This window comes from Heterocephalus glaber, unplaced genomic scaffold (assembly GCF_053883595.1).
Source record: "Heterocephalus glaber isolate CG9 unplaced genomic scaffold, H.glaber_assembly_v1.0 deba00001613, whole genome shotgun sequence".
In the NCBI taxonomy this organism is placed as follows: Eukaryota; Metazoa; Chordata; class Mammalia; order Rodentia; family Bathyergidae; genus Heterocephalus; species Heterocephalus glaber.
Window position 1 is genome coordinate 34,793,670 of NW_028258384.1, and position 22,034 is coordinate 34,815,703.

The 22,034-nt window shown below is 38.4% G+C and overlaps 1 protein-coding gene and 1 pseudogene across 4 annotated transcripts in view; both read right to left on the minus strand.

The window, feature by feature from the left end:
* The window catches only part of Col4a6 (collagen type IV alpha 6 chain), a 416,524-nt gene that overhangs the window by 289,064 nt on the left and 105,426 nt on the right, over nucleotides 1-22,034 (minus strand). The window lies entirely within an intron of this gene.
* Nucleotides 14,063-17,670, minus strand: LOC101709690 (histone-lysine N-methyltransferase SETD7 pseudogene; annotated as a pseudogene).

Sequence of the window (22,034 nt, forward strand, 5' to 3'; positions counted from 1 at the left end):
ATACAAATGTAGGGTGGAGACCTGTTCCTAACTGCTGTTCTCTCAGTGTAGAGTTGTTACCTTGCTTTGAGCCTTCTAAGCAAACAAAAGTTGCTCTACTTGTTTTTAATTTATACTTACTACAATCTCAAATACTACATTCCTTCCCACATCTCCTCCATCCTACAAGACTCCATTAACCAAACAAATCTTTTTTCAGATGATTTTTAACATGTAACAGTGAATAAGGGGTTTTACCACTTATACACAAATGAACCAAAATTACCAAAACAGTTGAAAGTCTGTATATTATAGTTTATCCAAATAAAACACATGTAGTCATCTTCTGGATGTGACAACAGGGCATGAGTTATTGCACCATTTGGAACTGTAGACAAGGCAGATACATGTTGAAGCTTACATTAATAAAAGAGGAGCAATAGCTAATAGCCCAAGTTTAGGAGATAAGCATTAATGAGATTAACTCTTAGACTACCCTGTACATTTACTCAACTGATTACAAGGTCAAGTATGAGGTTTGCACCCCCCTCACGTTATGCAAGTTGAACACATTAAATGGAAAGTGGTACAGTATGGTTGAGTTGACATTTGGTAAACACAGTTGGGGCCAATGCAAATTTGGTGGATTAGTGATTATTGCCATGGGTCAAAGAGATTTGGAAGGAATCCATGATCACTCTACCTCCTTCAATAGTATGCTATTAAGTTTCATCATCTTTGTCACAGATGTGCAGCATCTGTCTCAAATCAAGCGGTTCTCAACTCTGCACATTAGGGTCACTTGGGGTAGATTTGAAAACTCCCATTGCTAAGGGCCCACCCACTCCAGATGAATGAAATCAGAAGCTCTGGAGGTGAGGCTCAGGCATGCATATTTTAAAGCCCCCCCCCATGTAATTACACTGTGCAGTAAAGGTTGAGGATCATAGGTCTAAATGTTTTAATTCATAAGGATTCAAAGCAACACCAATATGAAAAAATGGGGACTCTCTTTGGCACCAACATTTAACTGGAAGGTCAGCTGGCTCTGTTGCCTAGAGATCACCACCTTAGAATAGGAGGCCATGTGTAAACTGCCTTCCCCATAAAGAAAATAGCCAACATTTAATGATCATTGCATTTACTGTATGCCAGGCACTGTGAAAATACTCAACATTTCATAAGCATTACTTTTTACTGAGGACAAAAAAGAGGCTTTTGGTCCTTCTCTCTGAAGGGAGCCTACTAGTCTACCCTTAACCCAAAATAAGGACTTTAACAAAACATCAGCACCAATCCACCAAATATCTCATATATATGTGCAGTTTACCACAACTGTAAGCAACCCCTGAGAGTTGCATTTCTCAAAAACATTTTGTGGTTATCTGTCTTTCAGCTTTGGCTTTCAAGCAAGGAACTATACTTGGGAAAATTGTCAGAAGAGACTGTCAAGAAAATCCACATCTGAGACTAACAGCCAAAAGCAAAGATTCCGTGAGTGGTCAGTTACTTTACCTTACTTTTGAATAAATCTTATTGTCCACTATTACCCACGTTAATGAGTGTCTACTTCAAAAGGCAACATTAATTTCCCAGAGTCAGCCACCTAGAATTATGACTGGTAAATTTTTCTAGGGTATTGTTTCACTAAAATCAAGACTGAGTCAAGGGAATGAACAAATTCCATTTCCACCAGTGTCCCGCTGAGCTGGACATGTGAAAAGGATAAATGGCCTCAGGACATCAGATTAGACCTTATACGGTGAGCTGCAGTGAGGCAACCCCAAGCAGGAAGGGCAGAAGAAAACCCATTAAAGCTGCTCTGAAACCCCACTTCAAATAATGGGGCAGAGCCACAGGCAGCAGGAAACAAGCAGCAGGCAAGCCAGGCTGGTTACAGCAATAAGGAGTGCAGGAGGGGGTTGTTTTCTGAACTTCAGGATGATCTCACGTCTCAGAGGCAGAGTCCCAATCAACCAGAACATTGGAATAGCTGTAACTCAAAAACATTCTTTGTGTGTACAGTGGTCTACAGAGTGGAAAGGGCTTGAGACTGCCACCCAGGTCTTTTTAGTCCCACATCTGTACTCAGAGATAACAATCCCCATTAGTAGATTATCCTCAAATGTGTGTAGAACATCAAAATTAATATAGATGTAACATACCATTTCCGTGAATATAAATAGTGTGGCAGAATCTGTACAGACAGGATAATAATCTATGATAGCTTTTCATTTTATAAATGGATTTCCTTTACAGACAACTATTTTAAAAAAAATTGTATCTGCATATGAGAAAAATATTAGCGGTATACTATATAGTATGTTAGCCATGTTTACCTCTGGATCTTACAAACAGGTGTTTTTAAAACTTATTTTCTTTTGTTTGCTTGTATTTGATAAATTTCCTAAAATAAATAATTGTTCCTTGGGTCATTTTGTAAGTTTTAGAAGAATTTTGTTGTTGAAAATTAAAAAATACAAAACCAACACAAAAACAACTTCTCACGAGTGTTTTAATTTATCTTCAGTCTCAAAGATAGCATTTGAAACAAGGGATTAGCATTTCTAAAGTTAGAGTATAACAAAATATATTCATGTATCCTTTTGGGAAAATGGCTCTATAAATAAGCCATAAGAGACCCTTGGCAGGGGCTCAGTTTCACTAATAGAGCCAGTCCTAAACTCTAAAAGAAGAATTGGCCAGAATACCAATTCTGCTGAAATTCAGAATCTTGGCATACACAAAACACTCATTTTTTTTTCTTGACTATCAGAATCTTACCATGGAACAATACTCAGTGTTTAGTTTGTTATTCTCTACAAAAATGGGAGTGGTATGCTAGAGTCAGCTCACACCAACTGGAGGCAATGAATTGTGTGCATCTCTTCCTAGCTCAGCTCTAGTGCCATCACTTGGAGAGCTCAAAATCATCCTAGGTTGGGAATATTTATACCATCAAAATTGGCAACATAATAAGGCTTTCCTCTTCTCCCATTGACACCTGGACTATCTAACTTCCCCCTCCTATTCCGCAGAGCCATTGTTTTTCTGATGCCTGAATAAGGGAGTGAAAACTTTTATTTACACCAAAGCAAAATTACATTGCTATAGAAACAGCAGAGATTAAAACCCAAATAAGTTTAGTACTTGGCTCTATTAGTGAGTTAGGCTAGGGTATCTCACTCCCTCTCCTGAGCCTCAGTTCTTTCACCTCTACTATGGGAGGATTAATCTTATAAGGTCACCTCCAGACAGGAACAGCTTATGATTTTGAGCTGCAGAGGCAATGTTGACAGGAACTCAGAATTTGAAGAAAATATAGCCCTTGGTTTAAATTCTGGCCTGTCATTTATTAACATCTGTGTGACCTCAGCCCAGTTACCTAACTTCTCCGAGCCTCTATTACCTCATCCATAAAGTAATAATAAAAATACCTTCATTATATAGCTGTAGTTAGCATTAGATGAGATCACTTTTGGTAATCATAGGAACAGGCATCAGTGAATGTTTGCTATAATTATTAAACCTGTTCCCACTTGTCTCTGACACACACACACAGAAGCCTTAGAACTGCAGGGAAAATTTGATTTGGGACTATATCTATGAGACATTGTCTAGGCTCGATTAAATAGATACTATGTCCTATTATAGACTGCATCCCTTGCAACATGAATAACAATAAAATGGGGATGGGGCTTAATATTTATGGTCTCTTATACTAGGCATTTTATACAATCCTTATTTTGTTTACTGCTCATACTCCCTGGGAGAGCCAGGCATTTTTCTGTTTGTTTCGTTTTTTGTCCTTCTTACAGATTTAGATGCTGGAGTTCAGAGTTGTTAGATAACTTGCTCAAGAATCTACAGCTAAAAATTGGCACAGCCAATAATCCTCTAAAAAAAAGACCAGACCATAAAGGTATTGGGAGACTTAATTTTTTCAGAAAAACTACCATAGGAGAAATTTTGCTGATTAAATGGCAGGAAGATAGATCAAAAGCAATTCTGGAACAAAAATACCATCATAGAGCCAGGCATGGTGTTGTATACCTGTAATCCTAGGACTTGGTAGTTGAGCCCAACCCAGCTACACAGTGAGACTATCTCAAAACAAAACAACAACAACAGAAAAGCATCATAGATTTAAAAATAAAATCTTTTAAAGGGAAAGTAGTGGGTTGGTGGAACTAAATCCAATAAATCTTTAAAAATTAACCTAAATCAAGAATACTTTTTGGAAAATTCAGTTTCATCTTTTTCCTCAACATCTTTGGATGCCCAGAATCTGGTCCCCAAACCAACATCATCATCTCCACTTAGGAATTTGTGAGAAATGTAAATTCTCAGGCCCCTACCCTAGACCTAAGTTGGAAACAGAGCAGCATTCTCACTCCCATGCCTTACAAATGCTTTTGAGGCATGCTACCACTTGAGAACCAGAGTTGTAGGGATAGATAAAAAGAAAAAAAAGCAAATTCAATTCAGACTTCTAGAGAAATCCATACCCATATATATATATATATATATATATATATATATATATTTGGCATGGTTATGGGTGGCAACCATATATAAGTAAATATTTAAAGTACTTCAGAAAATATTTGTCATTTGTCTCTCCATAAGTAACAACTAAATCTTGCTTAACATTGATCTTCATGTCTTTCTACCACATGTCCTATTCTCCCAAAAAGTACCTATAATTGAGTTTTTTAAAAGAATGTTTTCTGAAAAATAAATGATGTTCACAGGACCTTAGTACTTAGCACTGACACCATTTCTGGTTAAGGGCAGTGAAGGCTGTTGAGTATGCCTTGTGGACTGTTGGAATCCAATTGTTTCCATCTCATGAACTAGTACTTAAGGTTTTAGCCAGCAATAAGCAGGCAAAGTTTTGCTTACACTATTGCGCCTGGGTAAGGACTGTCAATCCCTCTGAAATGGCTTCTAGTATCTAATTCTCTGTTCTCTCCACAACGAATTCTGTGGCAGCCAAGATCAGCCCCAGGGGTTCCAGTCAGCTCTCAGGTGTGCATGCTAGCACCCTGGATTTGCTTCATTTCAAGTCACAATACTGTCATCCTCTGAAGAATTGTGGCCTACTGACAGTTTCCTTTTCTTTATTAAGATGAAATTAAATAAATCTGTGTTCTAGAAAGATATAATTGTCATTGTTATAAAGTTGACAGTGGTTCTTTCTGGGATGGGATGATCTTATTTTCTCCTTTATATTTATCTGCATTTTATGATTTTAAAATGAATAATTTTAGCAGTGGGGATATTTTAATTTTTAATTTTTAAAATTTGGGTTTTAAACATAAAAATAATTAGCATTTTAAAAAGTAGATGACTCTGTGTGTGAATCTGTGTGTGTGACTGTATGTACATTGAAAGGGTAGCTGGTAAGAATTTCCCAGCCATATCTTGAGCACATAAAACCATGGTGTTGTGATCCATTGCAAAGGCACATTGGCTGAATGGCTCTGTGATAGATCACAGATAGTAATACTCTAATTAAAACTGTACCTTAATTTTAAAGTCAGATATTTCAAAATTCAACAGGAAGCCTTGCATGCAAAAGGGCACAAAGAAGGGAGAAAATCAAGCACAACAAGTTATTTCTAAAGGATGACAAATAGTGATGTTATGTGCGAAGACAAAGCATTGAAGCTGTACCTCTTTAGGCATCAAGAAACATAAATTAGATACACTTAAACATTCATGCACACACACACACACACTCATACACACACACACACGCAGAGGCAAGATAGTGCAGCAAACTATCCATATATTCACAGCATAAGGCTTGTGACCAGGGATCATTTCTGCCTGAAAGCATACTGGCAGGTAAAATACACTTTGCAAATTGCCTGGGTAATTGCTATCTTAATACAAAAATCCTTCTTCCCCATCTTTGTGACAAAATCTTTGGGACACAGGAATCTTGGTCAGAATGTTACTATTTGCAGCTCTTGCTTTTGGAGTTCAAAAAGCCCAGGCTTTCGAAGGAGAATTTGTGAGGATATTGTGAGTTGTGTGTGTGTGTGTGTGTGTGTGTGTAAGTGCTACTTACCTAGGTACTGCCTCCATTTCATTTCCTTCATCTGCAGACAGAAAGGGAGAAAGGGACACACTTGATGCAAAAGATGTAAAGCCTAAAACTGTGTTTAATTTGAATACAGCCTAACATTTTCCTCTATACTGTGTGAACAGCAATGTGCTCTCAAAATGTGCATTTACTTTGCCAGGAAGCAAGAAGTTAACGTGCTTTGCCTACGTGCTTCACAGAATCCTTGTGACAAACCTTTGAGGAAGATATTAATCTCATTTAATTGATGAAGAAGAATTAACCACAAATGACTCCCACATATGGAGCATTTACTGTGTTTCTGGCATAGGGCTACATACTCTCTAAGTATTATCTTATTTAATCATTACCTCCCTAAGGTCAAGTCAGAGAATACTACTGGGATATGTAGTGGTATCCCAGGTAGTTCTTGAAAGCCACAGCATAAACCTGTACCCATCTTTGAATCATCAACTTTACCATAAAACACTACTCTAGATACTCTAACAAATGCAATTCCAGTGGACCCTTGAGTTATGACTGGACTGACATATAAAAAACTTGGGTTACAACTGGAATTTTAGTTTTAATTTACAACCAAAGTCTTGAGTTATGACCTGAATGCCAGCCACGTGTGCTTCCAGATGGTCTCAGATACAGATTTAACCCTTAAAGAGTTCTGGAAGGAGCATTACAACATCTTTCCCTGTGTGGGATTAATGGAGAAATCCTGGGCCAATGTCTCTCTAAGGACACTGAGATCTGCCTGTATACAGGAGAGAGACTTTGAAGGATTTGTCGAGGAGCCTAAGCTTTCAGTTGATAAACTTGAGTTACAACCAGCCCTCGGGAACAAATCAGGTTCATAAGTCAAGGGTCCACTGTACATTTTGGAGAAGAGTAGCAGGAGACTAGAAAATAGGTCTGAATTTTTAAGATAAAGCATGGAAACTGAACTTACAGTGAGTGTTTTGGGCCATTATGAAAAAGTCCCTAAAAGGATTATATGTTTATTGTCTTGTCTTCAGCATTAAGCTATGTCATGCAGCCTCTCCTAACTACTAACCAAACTGAACCCTGCTTAGCTCTCAAGATCAAGCAAGATTGGGTGAGTTTCGTGTGGTATGACTATAAACACCACGTAGCTCTTAATCAAGGTAGCAGGCAATTCTTATCTATCATTGTATGAGACTTGCTAAAACTTTAGGGCTCCTTTCAGGGGGTTTTGTTGTTTGTTTATTTTGTCTTTGCAGTGCTGAGGATGGAACTTGTATGTGCTAGGCAAGTATTCTACCACTGCATTACACTCCAGTGCTAGAATGTCTTAATTAAAGGAACATATATTGCTTTTCTTTCCTTGGTTAATCCTTCACCAGTGGAATCCTACCATATACGTTCCTTGGGATGAGAGTAATAGGCCACAGGCTGGAGAGGTGATAGTGAAAAAGTTTTCTGACAGGGTATCGGTGGGAAAAAATAAAGTCCAGGGCATCTTCATTGTTTCAAGTTCCCAGTGTTCTGTCCTCTGAAGCCTGAGTTCTAGTCCTCTGAGCAGTAATTAGCCAACTGTCTTCAAAAATTTCTTCTAAGTTGAACCAAGTAAGCCTCCTTCTCTTCGCCTAATTACCTCCTCCCAAACAATCTCCAAATTCATCTTTGTATCATGGAAGACAATGAGAAAATAGCTTCAGTATATGGACTTCCTTTTGCCCAGCCTTGCAAGGCTATCATCCCTGCCTCTGTGACCTATTCATATATGTGAACCAACCAATAGTTAATTTATGACTTTTTTGAAATATCTGAATACCTGTATGGGCGCTCCGTGTTAAGCCTCAGGAGGGTGAAAAGAAGATTACAAGAAAGGGCTAAAAGAATTCACAGCACTAAAAGATTACTTCCCACTGAGGTAGCAGTTAAATAAGTTTTAAAGGACAGGAACAATTTCATTAACTAGAGATTATAGAGTAAAGGAGAGGCATTCCAGGGGAAACGAACAGTATAAGCAAACACAGTGGAGGAGGAAGTGGTAGAAAGAGCTAACTAAAAAAAAAAATCACAGGGTACATACAGGAAATACAAGATAAGTAATCCAGGATAGGTGAGATTGAAGTATATTATGAAAGTAGTGGGAAAGTGAACTAGAAACATTGATTTTGAAAGGTTTTAATGTAAGTTTAAGGGTTTGATTTTACTCAATTTGCAGGATGTTTCATTAAGTGTTGGGAGAGAAAGTGATGTTATCAGAGAAGTGTTCTAGAAAGATTAATGCAAGGGAGCAGGAAAAAGAGAGAGGCCTTGAACATGAGAGATTAAGGTACTACACAGAATACAAAAGGAATGGTAAGATGTGCTCTCTTCCCTCAAGAAACACATGCTCAGATAAGCTTAAACTAAAACTAAGCATCATCATGAAACATTTCCATGTCTCAGTCTATTTCTGTAAATGGTTTTTTATACATCCCTGACTTTTAAACATCTGAACACACATTTTTCCACACAGGTGCTATTTTCCATAGCAACAACCATTACAGATACATTATGACTCTGAATTTTGAACTCTTTCACCTGAAACCTTTTCCTTGTATTATGCCTCCTCATTCACAGGAGGGGAAAAGAAAAGAGTTCAAAAAATAGCATTTTTTGGAATAATCTTGAAATTCCCTTCCTCACTTCATTTAGCTTTCCAGGCCTTTATAAAGTAACAAGGCTCAAAGCTGCCATGGCCAACCCCTTCCACTCCCAAAATCACTTGTGCTAATTTACTGAACAGACTTCTGAGATTACAAGTAAATATCATTTAAGAAGAAAAACATGCCATCACTATGGCAACTTGAAAGTCTGAGAGAAAGCTCACCTTGAAATCACCAAACAATGGTTTCTTTCAGAAGTCTCTAGGGCCTGGGTTAGACAATCTCTTATTAAGAGGTTGGCTGTTTTTAGTGTATCTACTTTTCAAACCCACAAATAGAAGCCATAACTCTTAACATTCCTATGCAGGTGGTCTCTTTTCTTTCTATGCTTCCTTGAAAAAGAAAGTTGTGGTATGAAGAAATAGACAAAGTTCATTTATAGGGTGGACACTTACTAAGCACCCACTGTGTATAAATCACTGTGTTAAGTGCTCTTAGGAACACCAAAATAAAAAATGATCAAGTTCTATCCCTTAAGATGTCAAAATTCACCCAGTAAGACTCCTGAAAGCAGAGTAGGGAGTGAACAACATTATCAGGTACTCATTTTGCAATGACCACCATCAGACACCAGCATTGGAGATTATATGCTTTGATTTTCCAAACCAGTTCTGACGACTTTTTCTGCCTATTCCCACCTAAACTACCAGAAAATGTCCAAAAAATTGTAATACTTTAGGATTCAAAGGATATTTGCCAACTGTTCTATACTTAGAAGGATATAAAGGTTCTTTGGTTCAGAAAATAGAATCATTTGTATTTGTTTATTCTTCTAACCCATATTAATTGAACACTTCCACATGTTATATGGATACAGTGGTGAACAAGGCAGATAATGTCTCTGGTCCCATGGTGCTTATGGTCTTGTGAGAATAATCAGACATTATATAATAAAGAAACCAGATGATTACAGGCAGTAGATACAAAAAATGAAAGAAATCAGAGGGTGATGTGACAGAGCATGGCAGAAGTGGACCTACTTTAGATTTAGTGGTCAGGGAAGTTCTCCCTGAGAGATGATATTTGAGTGGGTACCTGCCTGGTGATAAAGTCAGCCATGTAAAACCTAGGCAAGAAAGTTTTAAACAGAGAGTTTCAGAGGCAGATGATAATATTGACTACAGGACAAGTGCTGTACAAATGCTTTACATAATGAAGTTATATATTTAATTCTTATCACAATCCCACAAGTAGATAATCTCATTTTTCAGAGGAGGAAACTGAGCCAAAGATAAGCTTTAAGACTCACCTAATGTCAATATCTAGTAAATAGATGGTAAAGGACTGAAATCTAAGCAATCTTGCTCCAAAGTCTACATATTAACCACATGGGAGAAGAAAGGTATCTGAACAATGTAAGAATCTGCCTTAGGAGTTGGAATTTGCATAACACAAACTGAAAAGTCTTATAAAATAGCCCAGGAAGTTATGGAGTTAACTTGGTAGCCAGCCTGCTAGGAAGTAAGCATGTCTGAGCAGTGAAAGAACCCATTTCATGTTGAATCAGCCTTGAAATATAGAATTTGGATGTACAGTTATGTCTGAACCTCTACACTTAAACTTTTTAAAATAACATTCAAAAATGCCAGAAAAAATGCAAGAAATAACCAAAGTGTAGGAATATTAGCTCTTCTCAGAAACAACAGTCATAAATCCAAATATGTATCACCTACCAAAAGAGCTCTCCAAGAAAAAAAACCCGATTAAATAAGATAAGTGTGAATAACCTGGCAATATGTCTTCAATTACAGACAGTTCATCTGGGGATGAATAATCATTCTTCATTGCCCCAGAATTCTCATCTGCAATATTTGTCCATTAGCATAATAATAGCAAAAGAAGCACATTTCTTCATAGAAAAGCCTCAAAATGCCTGTAAACATTAACTTGTCCTCATAATATAATGATGAAGAATAGAAAAGTCATTTCCATTCCTTTTAAAATTTTATTGGTACATGTTTGCAGCACAAATATATCATGAATATATTCATTGTGGAGAGTTAGTACATGTACATGACACATCTTATTTCTTTTGACATTCCTTTCCCTTCCTCCCTTTCCCTCACTCCATCTCTTGGTCCACTTCCCATTTTCTAAAGATTCATTTCCCTATTTCTTATTGTCTTTTATTTTACTCTTTGCATTATTTATATTTTGAGTTTCTCAAATAAGAGAAACAATATAATGTTTAAGTTAGTGTGCCTGATTTGTCTCACTTTTTAAGAAAAAATGAAGTTTTTAAGTGTAAATATTTTTATTAACACCATTTCATTCTGGACTATCTTCCATTCTTTTTCAGCTGGTTTTTTTTCTGTTTTGGTATAATCTGCTCAACACACACACACATATACACAAACTACCAAATACAGATAATTCATGAAGTGAAAGCTTATAATGATAGGTAGAGAGCTTTAAAATACACAAGAGTAGGAAAAGAGAGAACAGAATGCTAGAGCTAGAAGACATCTAGTGGAGTTTTATTATTATACATACACACCTGTAATCCCAGTTACTCAGGAGGCTGAGGTAGGAGGATTGCAAGTTTGAGGTCAAACTGGGCAATTTAAAAAAATATTTATTGAGTTTATTGGTACATTTTAGGTATACCTTATGATCACATTCATCATTGGGAATTTGAAAAACTAAAATCCTGGGGATGTAGGTCATTGGTAGAACACTTGCCTAGCATGTGTGAGGCCCTGGATTCATCCCCAGTGCCACCATAAAAAATAAATATATAAATAAATTATTTGAGTGCACCTCACCCTTCACTTAAAAGGTTGTTCTAATCTGGAATTAAGAAAAATTCCATCTACACTTCTGGCCTCAGTTTCCATCCCTGAAAACCACTGATGTAGAAAAGTGATAAAATCCGGATGGTCAATCACATGAAATTGCTTTTGTAATTTTTCATTACCTTCTAGGAAGTCCAATCCCCTTATCACAGCATAGAAGACATTCTCTTGTCACTTTCTCCAACCTCCTTTTATAGAACTTCCTCTATTTCACTCCTTGCCTTTTTTTATACACAGATTATTTACTTCTTCCCTGTTATTTTTTATTTATATTTATTTTTGTAGAATTTTATTTTTATTAGTACATATTTGCAGTACGTAATGATTATACTCATTGTCAGGAATCGATACATGTACATAACATATTTCAATTCTTTTTCTTCCTTCTCCTCCCTACTCCCCTTTTAAAAATTTTCTAGGGCCGGCGATTTAACTCAGTGGTACCGTTCCTGCCTGGTAAGTGCAAGGTCCTGGTTTTGATCCCTGGCTCTGAAAAAAAATTTTTTTTCCAGCATCAAAATCATTTATTAATCTTGTAAATTCTTATCAAGTTAATTATCATAAGTACAGACTAACAGCCAGACTAATTGGCCAAAAAAACATAAAAAAACCCCACATCAGACAAATATACTAAATCAAGGAACACTTTTAGATGCATTGTCTATGCTGAATTACAACATTTTTTTCTCTCTTCCTTTTCCTATTGTCTGTCTTTTATTTTGCACTTATATATTGGGCTTCTCATAGAAGAGAAAGCATGCAATAATAGTCAAACCTGTGTGTCTGAGTTACTTCAATTAACATTGTGGTTTTAAGGGACATTCATTTTGCTACAAATTATTTGGATTTATACTTCCTTTGGCAGAGTAATACTCCATTGTATGTAAACACCACATTAGCTTTATCCATTCATGTTGATGGACATAAAGACTACTTCCAAGATTTAGCTATTGTGAATCGTGCTGCTATAAATGTGGGTATGCATAAATCACTGTGATATGATGTCTTCAACTCTTCTGGGAAGATAACAAGAAGGAGTATAGCTGGGTTAAATAGAATTTCTATCTTTTGGTTTTCTGAGGAATCTCCACACTGATTTTCATAGTTGTACACGTTTACACACCTACCAACAATGAAGAAGGGTTCCTTTTTCCTGCAGCCTCCACAACTGGGTTTCTATTCAGAAAGTATTTGCCTGTTACTATGACTTTAAAAATTTTACCTATTTTTTTCAGCAGATTTTTTCTATTTTAATATTTAGATCTTTGATCCATTTTTATTTTTAGTTTAGTGCATGGTGAGAGATATGGGTCTAATTGAATCTTTGGTCAGTTTTGCCAACACCATTTGTTAAAGAGGCTATCTTTGCTCTAGTAAAAGTATTTAGCCTCTTTGTCAAATATAAAGTAGCTGTGCATTCCTGAAGTTGTTTCTGCATCCTCTATTCTATTCCATTGATCCACAAGTCTGTTTTGTTTTGTTTTTGCCAGTACCATGCTGTTTTTATCAGTGGAGCTTTGTAATATAATTTGAAGTCTGGGATTGTGATGCCCCTGCCTTGCCCCCATGGCCCAGAATTTCTTTAGCTATTCTAGGTCTCTTCTGGGTCTGTATGAATTTTGGGGTTGTTTTCTCTAGTTCTGTAAGGAATGCAGTTGGTATATTGATTGGCAATTCATTAAGTCTGTATAACAGTTTTGGAAGTATGGCCATTTTGACTATACTGGTTGCTCCTATACAGGAACAGGGGATATCTTTCCATTTTCTGATGTTCTTTTCAAGCTCCTTTTTCAGAGAACTATAGTTTTCATTTTATAGATCTTTTACTTCCTTGGTTAGGTTAATTCCTTGGCCATAATGTATGATGTTTTTGATGATTAGCTGCATTCTGCTTGACAGTAACTTATTGAGGACTTTTACATCTGTGTTCATTAAAGAGATTGCCCTGAAGTTCTTATTTTTGGTCTTTTTCTGGTTTTGAAATCAGAGTAATGCTTGCTTTCAGGAATGACTTTGGGAGTACTGCTTCCCTTTCAATTTCATTGAAGGGTTTGAGAAGTATTGGTATTAGATCTTCCTTAAAGTTGTTATAGAATTTGGCAGTGAATAAGTCAGAATCTGGGCTTTTCTCCCAGAAGTTTTTAAAATTATTTCTTTGGTTTCATTGACTGATAGTGCTTTGGTAGTTCATATGTATCTAGGAATCTGTCAATTTCTTCTGAATTTTCTATTCTAGTGCAGGTTCTCAAAGTAGTTACCAATGATCTTCTGGATTTTGGCAAAATTCATTGTGATTTTGGCTTTTTAATTTCTATTTGCATGGATTTGGGCCTTTTCTTTCCTTACTTTTGTAAGATTAGCTAAGAGTTTGTCTATTTTGTTTATTCTTTCAAAGAACCAACTTTTCATTTCGTTTATTTTATTTATTTATTTATTTATTTATTTATTTATTTATTTATTTATTTGCCAGCCCTAGGAGCCAGTACTTTATCTTAGGACACAATAAAGAAATAATGAGATAGAAAGAACCAGAGAGGCCTCACAGTGCCACAGATGGAGAATCCATGGGGAGGTTTTCTCTCATACAAGATACCTAAGGTAGGGAATAGGACCAACGAAATGACTCGAAAGAGGATTTCTGTTCACTGAGGAAAAAGCAAAGTCATTCTATTGCAAGATACAGATCAAAGGTTAAAAGGCAAATTATACTATACTTAGAGAGTAAAGATGTAGTAGTTCTCTACCTCAAGATGGTCCATATGCAAGTCTGATAGCCCAGTTTGCATTGGCCATAGGCAAAACATCACGGAAAAACCACCAATGAAAAATGACGGAAAAGCCCTTTTCCCTTTTTCAGTCTGTCATTTGGCATCTCTGAATGCGGTACAGATTTAGATGCAAACCACCAGAGAATATCACGCTGTCTGTGCCCAGGGCTCAACAACGCCTCCCAGCAGGCCGTGATTACAAGGCTAGCTAATTGTACATCCAGTAGGAGTAACGCAGTCAGGTGAGAGGAAGTGACTTCACAGAGGGAGCAGTCCTTGGTTGCCCTGTCGGTGGTGGGTGAATGGAGTGCATAGATCCAAGTTTCCATTCCAGCTGTGTAGAGCCCCACCCAGGCCTTTCACTTTTGCTGGGTGGCCTGAAAGGCCTTCAGCTCCAGCAGGTACCACTCAGGGGCTTCGGGCGCATTCTTCCCTGGGGGGCTGTGATCATAGCCGTAGGCAATGGTGAGCTTCTTGTCAGCCTCCACAGCTCACAGGGTGCAGATGCTTTTTATGGGCCCAAAACAGAGGTGTACAAACATGTCATAGATGCAGTTTGGAGTGAGGCAGTGATTAGCCTTGTGTCCCAAAGAGTCACAGTACTTGGACATGCTGTTGTAGGGCTCAGGTACATCAATGACTGTGTCCTTGTCCAGGGACAGGGTGTTTCCATTCAGGGCCCAATCCCTGTTGTCGACCTCCTGGTGTGTAATTCGTACTCCATTGTAAAAAGACACAACAGTGTTAGGTTCCATGGCCACCTTGGAAAACAGTCCTTCACTGGCACTGGGAATGAGAGACTTGGAAACATACACTCTCTCAATGTCATAAGGGTCTGGAAGAAGGGGGCTGGTAGAGATGCAAGATGAAGTCAACTTATCAAAGTGGTACACGGGACTTTCGGGTACCATCTCAAACTGAGGCGTTCCTTCCTCGATGGCCATCAGGGTGGCCAGTTTGCCTTTGGTCATCTCTCCGTCAATGAATTTCCCATAGAGTGCAGTTTTCCCATCAGGGTACACGTAGGCTATCTTCGCTCCCGTCATCTCGCCCTCTTCATTGACTTCTCCTACAAGGCTGCCTCCATCTGGGTAATAGATCCAGCACACTCCATAACGGATGTTATCCTTGTGCTGCCCCTTGAAGATCAGCCTCCCATCCTAGTCGTACTCCCGTGCCAGTCCATTCAGCTCCCCATCTATGTAGATGACCTGGAGGACTCTGCTGTCCTCGTAGGTGTAGATGCCCTGGCCCTGCAGGGCATCGTCCACGTAGTAGCCCTCCAGGGTGCTGCTGTCGAAGAACTTCCCACGTCCGTTCCTCTCTCCGTGAATGAAGCTGGCCTCAAATCCGTCTGTGGAGGAGGAGGTGACCGTGCAGAACCCGTGGGGTAATACGTCATCGTCCAGGTGCCCTTCCACAGCCTCCACTATCTCTTCATCGTTATCTATGGCAGCTGGGAACCCTGCCGGCTTGGGGCTGCGCGCTGCCTCCCATAGCTCCGGGTGCTCCTGGCGGCTGTCATTGATTTTTTTGTATTGCTTTTTTAGTCTTTATTTCATTAATTTCTTCTCTGATGTTTATAGGATTTTTCTTGTATTACATTAAGGTTTAGATTGTTCTTGTTTTCCTAGGCTATTAAGGAGCAAGATGAGGTTATTTATTTCAGCTCGCTCTGTTTTAATGATGGAAGAATTCATTGCTATATACTTCCCTCTTAGGACTGCTTTCAATGTGTCCTATAGATTTCAGTATGTTATAGTGCCATTATATTTTTTAAATTAAATTCGTTTATTGGTACATTGTAGGTATACAACACAGTTACATTTCTCATTGGGAATTGTACCTTTACATAATGCATCTTGGTTCTTATTTTTTCCCCATTCCTAGCCCTCCTTTCACCCCCTCCACCCTTCCCTATTTACAAAGATTTTATTTCCATTTTTTCTATTTTTCATCATTTTTCCTTTCCCTTTCCTTTCCCCTGCCCCTCCCACTAACCGTACCCATTTGGACCTTTTCTTCCTATTTTGCATTATCGATTATTCATTCTAATCATTGGTACATTTTAGGTATACAATATAATGACATTCATCATTGGAAATTTGCACCTTTACATAGTCTCTCTTGGTTCTTATTTTTCATCCTTGGCCAGCCCTCCCTTCAACCCCTCCATTCCTATTTACAAAGATTTTGTTCCTATTTTTCTATTTTCTCATATTAACTCCATTCCCTTCTATCCTTTCCCGTAGCCCTCACACTGCCTTCCCCTTTGCCCCTTTTCTTCCTATTTCACATTACCAATTATACATTTAGTCCATATTTACACTTTCAGTTTCTCACACCAGAGAAACTATTCAGTATTTATACATGTATGTCCTATTTATTTCAAGTAAGAGTATGGCCTCAATGTGCATCCAATTAGCTATAAATGTCTCTAATTAATCATTTTTTATGGCTGAGTAGTACTCCATTTTATAAAAAAAAAACACACATTTTCTTTATCCAGTCTCCAGCTGATGGGCATTTGGGCTGTGAACTGGAATCTCAGTGTTGTTTTCATTTGCATCTCTCGAATGACCAGTGATGTTGAACATTTTTTCATGTATTTATTTGCTATTTCCACTTCTTTGTCTGAGAAATGTCTGTTCATTTCAGATGCCTATTTTTGCTTTGGGTCTTTAAATTTGGGAGGTCTGATCTTTTTAAGTTCTTTATAGATTCGAGATAGTAGACCTTTGTTTGAGGAAGAGCAGGTGAAGATATTTTCCCACACTGTGAGTTGTCTCTTCACACAGCTGGTGGTTTCTCTTGCTGTGCTGAAGCCTTTTAATAAGAAGAGATCCCATTTGTTGATTGATTGTGCTAGTTCACGGGCAACTGAGGTTTTGTTCATAAAATCTTTTCCTACACTGATGTCTTCAAGGGTTCTACCTAACCTCTGTTCCAACTGGTTCAGAGTTTCTATTTTAATATTTAGATCTTTAACCCATTTTGATTTTAGTTTCGTGCATGGTGAGAGATATAGGTCTAGTTTTACTCTTTGGCAAGTTGAAGCCCAATTTTTCCAGCACCATTTATTAAAGAGGCTATCTTTCCTCCAGTGAGGGTGTTTGGCTCCTTTATTGAAGATGAAATGGCTGAGTGTGTCTGGTGCTGTTTCTGCATCTTCTAATCTGTTCCACTGGTCCTCAGGTCTGTTTCCTTGCCAGTACCATGGTGTTTTTATCACAGTAGCTTTGTAGTAGAGTTGCAGGCTGGGGAATGTGATACCCCCTGCCATTTCTCTGTTACCTAGAATTGCTTTTGCTATTCTGGGTCTCTTCTTGTTCCAAATGAATTTTTGGATTGTTTTCTCAAGGTCCATGAAGTATGCTGCTGGGATCTCAATTGGAATTGCATTAAATCTATATAGCAGTTTTGGAAGTATGGCTATTTTCACTATATTAATCCTTCCTACCCAGGAGCAGGGCATGTCTGTCCATTTTCTGATATCATCTTCAATCTCTCTTTTCAGAGTGCCATAGTTTTCAGAGAAGAGTTCTTTGATTTCTTTCGTTAGGTTGATTCCTAGGTATTTCAGTTTTTTGGATGCTATTGTGAAAGGAATTATTTGCCCTATTTCTCTCTCAGTGAGTCTGTCATTGGTGTAGAGGAAAGCTCTTGATTTTTGTGTGTTGACCTTGTAACCAGCTACTTGACTGAATTTGGTTATTAAGTCTAGGAGACTTTTGGTGGAGTTCTTGGGGTCTTCTATATAGAGTATCATGTCATCTGCAAATAATGACAATTTGACTTCTTCATTTCCTATCTTTATTCCTTTTATTTCTTTCTCTTGTCTAATTGCCGTGGCTAATGTGTCCAGAACTATATTGAACAAGAGTGGTGATAGTGGACATCCTTGTCTTGTTCCTGATTTTATTGTGAAGGATTTCAGTTTTTGACCATTTAGTGTGATATTGGCTGTTGGTTTTTCATAGATGGCTTCTATCAGTTTGAGGTAGAGACCATCTATTCCAATTTTTTGTAGGGTTTTTATCAAAAATGCATGTTGGATTTTGTCAAATGGTTTTTCTGTGTCCATGGAGTTAATCATATGGTTTTTGTCCTTGGTTCTATTGATATAGTGTATTACATTGATTGATTTTTGTATATTGACACATCTCTGCATCCCTGGGATGAATCCCACTTGATCAGGGTGTATGATCTTCTTGATGATCTTCTGCATTCTGTTTGCCATTATCTTATTAAGGATTTTTGCACCTATGTTCATTAATGAGATTGGCCTATAGTTCTCTTTTTCGGTTGGGTCTTTCTCTGCTTTGGGGATCAAGGTGATGCTTGCTTCCAGGAATGAATTTGGGAGTATTGCTTCCCTTTCAATTTCATTGAAGAGTTTAAACAGTAGTGGCAGCAGTTCCTTTCTAAATGTCTTGTAGAATTCAGCAGTGAAGCCAACAGGGCCCAGGCTTTTCTTAGTTGATAAGTTTTTAATTACATTTTCAATTTCATTGGTTGATATTGGGTTGTTCAGAATTTTTAGGTCTTCTTCGTTCAACTTTGGTAATTCATATGTACCTAGGAATCTGTCCATTTCTTCTGTGTTGTCCATCTTATTGGCATATGGGTTCTGGAAGTAGGTATTGATGATCCTCTGGATTTCTGCTGGGTCTGTTGTAATTTCACCCTTTTCATTCCTAATTGCATGGATTTGGGCCTTTTCTTTCCTTTTTCTGACAAGGTTGACTAAAGGTTTGTCAATTTTGTTGATTCTTTCGAAGAACCAACTCTTGGCTTCATTGATTTTTTGTATCATTCTCTTAGTGTCCATTGCATTGATTTCTCTTCTGATCTTTATAATTTCCTCCCTTGTATGAGCTTTGGGGTTGTCCTGCTCTTCTTTTTCTAGAAGTTTGTGGTGCAGCATCAGGTTGTCTAATTGGGCTCATTGTGTTTTCCTAATATGCATATTCACTGCTATGAATTTCCCTTGTAAGACTGCTTTCATTGTGTCCCATAGATTCTGATATGTTGTATTGTCATTTAATTGAAGGAACTGTCTGATTTCGTCTCTAATTTCCTCTGTGACCCATTGGTTATTCAGAAGTGTGTTGTTCAATTTCCACCTGTTTATGAAATATTTCGAGTTTCTTTTGCTATGGATCTCCAATTTCATCACACTATGGTCTGATAATATACAGGGGATAACTTCAATTCCTTTGCACTTACTTAAACATGTTCTATGTGTGAGTATGTGGTCTATTTTGGAGAATGACCCATGTGCATCTGAGAAGCATGCGTATTCTGATTTTGTGGGGTGGAAGACTCTGTAAACATCTGTTAAGTTCATTTGTTCAAGAGTTTGATTGAGTTCTAGTGTTTCAGTACTTATTTTTAGTCTAGCTGATATATCTATTTGTGACAGTGGGGTGTTGAGGTCCCCCACCACAATTGTATTAGTGCATATATGACTTTTCATGTCCGTTAGTATTTGTTTTATATAGTTGGGTGCACTAGTGTTTGGTGCATAGATATTTATGATTGTCATCTCTTCCTCTTGGATTCTTCCCTTTACAAGGATGTAGTGTCCTTCTTCATCTCTCTTTATCAGTGTTGGTTTGAAATCTACTTGATCTGCCAAGAGGATAGCTACTCCTGCTTTTTTTGTGGTTCGTGTCACATGGAGTATTGTTTTCCACCCTTTAACTTTCAGTCTATGAGTTCCCTTTTGAATTAAGTGTGTTTCTTGTGTGCAGCATATTGTTGGATTTCGCTTCTTGACCCATTCTGCCAGTCTATTTCTTTTGATTGGTGAATCGAGACCATTAACGTTGATGGTTATAAGTGAAATGTATTGACTTGTCATTGCCATGACTTTTTTTTTTGTTGGGTTCTCCCCATTTTCATTTAACTTCTTGTCATGCCAGATGGGGTCATTCTGCTTTGCTTCCTGGGGTTGTGATCTTCAATGTCTATTCCTAGGATATTGTGTAAAATTCTTTGGAGTGCTGGTTTTGTATTCATGAAGTTCCTAAGGTGCTCTTTGTCATGAAAGTATCTTATTTCTCCATCAACTTTGAAAGGTAGCTTTGCAGGGTACATCAATCTGGGTTGGAGGCTGTTTTCCTTTAGGGCTTGGAATATGTCACTCCAAGCTCTTCTTGCCTTGAGGGTTTGTGTTGAGAAGTCTGCTGGGATTCTGATGGACTTTCCTTTGTATGTGATTTGTTTCTTTTCTCTAACTGCTTGTAGAACTTAGTTCTTCTGTTGAGTTTCTGGAATCTTAACAATGATATGCCTATGTGTAGATTTTTTTTTGATCAAGGCTATTTGGAGTCCCATATGCCTCACTTATCTGTGTGTCAAGCTCTTTTCCCCTGCTTGGCAAGTTTTCTGCCAGTATTTCTGTGAAGAGATCTTTTATGTCATCTGCACTCTCTCCTGTTTCTTCATTGACTTCAATCAGACTTATGTTATTCTTCTTTGCATCATCTAGCAGCTCCTGGATTGATTTCTCATATTCTTTTATAATTTTGAAGCAATTTTTTTTCCTGGTCACTAATTGCAATCTTATCTTCTGTATCTGAAATTCTGTCCTCACATTGGTTCATTCTGCTGTGTAGACTTTCAATGGAGTTTTTCATGTCCTGGAAATCTATTTGCATCTGTTTTATGGATTCCATTTGTTTCTTATGTTGGGATTCCATCATGTTCCTCAGCTCCTCTCTAGATTTATTAATCATGTCTTGCACTAGGGGCACAATTTCTCCTGTTATCTGAGAAATTATTTCTGATTTCATTTTTTCCAGATCCCCTATTGTTGCCAGTTCAGTGGGTCCAGCTGGTTGAGTATCAGAGGGTTCCATCTCATTTCCCTTTGGGGTTGCTGTAGGTGATCTGGAAGTCTGGTTTTGAGACTCATTTACGTGTTTTCTCATTTTGACTGGTGGTGGTGTTGGCGCCTGCATGGATTACCTCCTCTGTGCTGGGAGAGGTGGGACAGGGGCCGGGAGCAGTGGTAGGGATGGTGGCCCAAAAGCCCTTTCCTGTGGGCTGGGAGCAGCGGGAGAGATGGTGGCCAGGAAGCCCCTTCCTCTGGTCCACGAGCAGTGGGATGGCAGCTCAGAAGCCCCTTCCTCTGGGCCAGGAGAGGTGGGACAGAAGGTGGCCCAAAAGGCCTTTCCTCTGGGCTGGGAGCAGCGGGAGGGATGGTGGCCAGGAAACCCCTTCCTCTGGACCAGGAGCAGTGGGACGGCGGCTCAGAAGCCCCTACCTCTGGGCCGGGAGCAGCGGGACTCAGTACCGTGGTCTGGTGGCCCAGTGTCCTCTGCGTCTTTTTAGTGTGGAACCAGGTGGCTGTACAGAGGAGTGGGGGGTAGCGGGTCCAGTGGATTGTTGCTGGGGCTCAGGCTGATTCAGTGTCTTCCGCGTGACTCAGGACCTTGGTAGGGCTTGCACAGAACGGCCTGTCTGCAGCGGGTTGATTTGGCATCTTCCGCGTGACTCGTGACTTCGGTAGGGGGTACGCAGACCTGCCTGTCTGCAGCGTATTGTGCCATTATCATTTGATTGTAGAAACTGTCAAATTTCTTTTTAAATTTTATCTATGACCTATTAATTACTCAAGAGTGTGTAGTTCAATTTTCACGTTTGCATAGTTTCTGTCATGTCTTTTGCCATTGATTTCCAGTTTCACTGCACTATGATCTGATAATATGCATGAGATAAT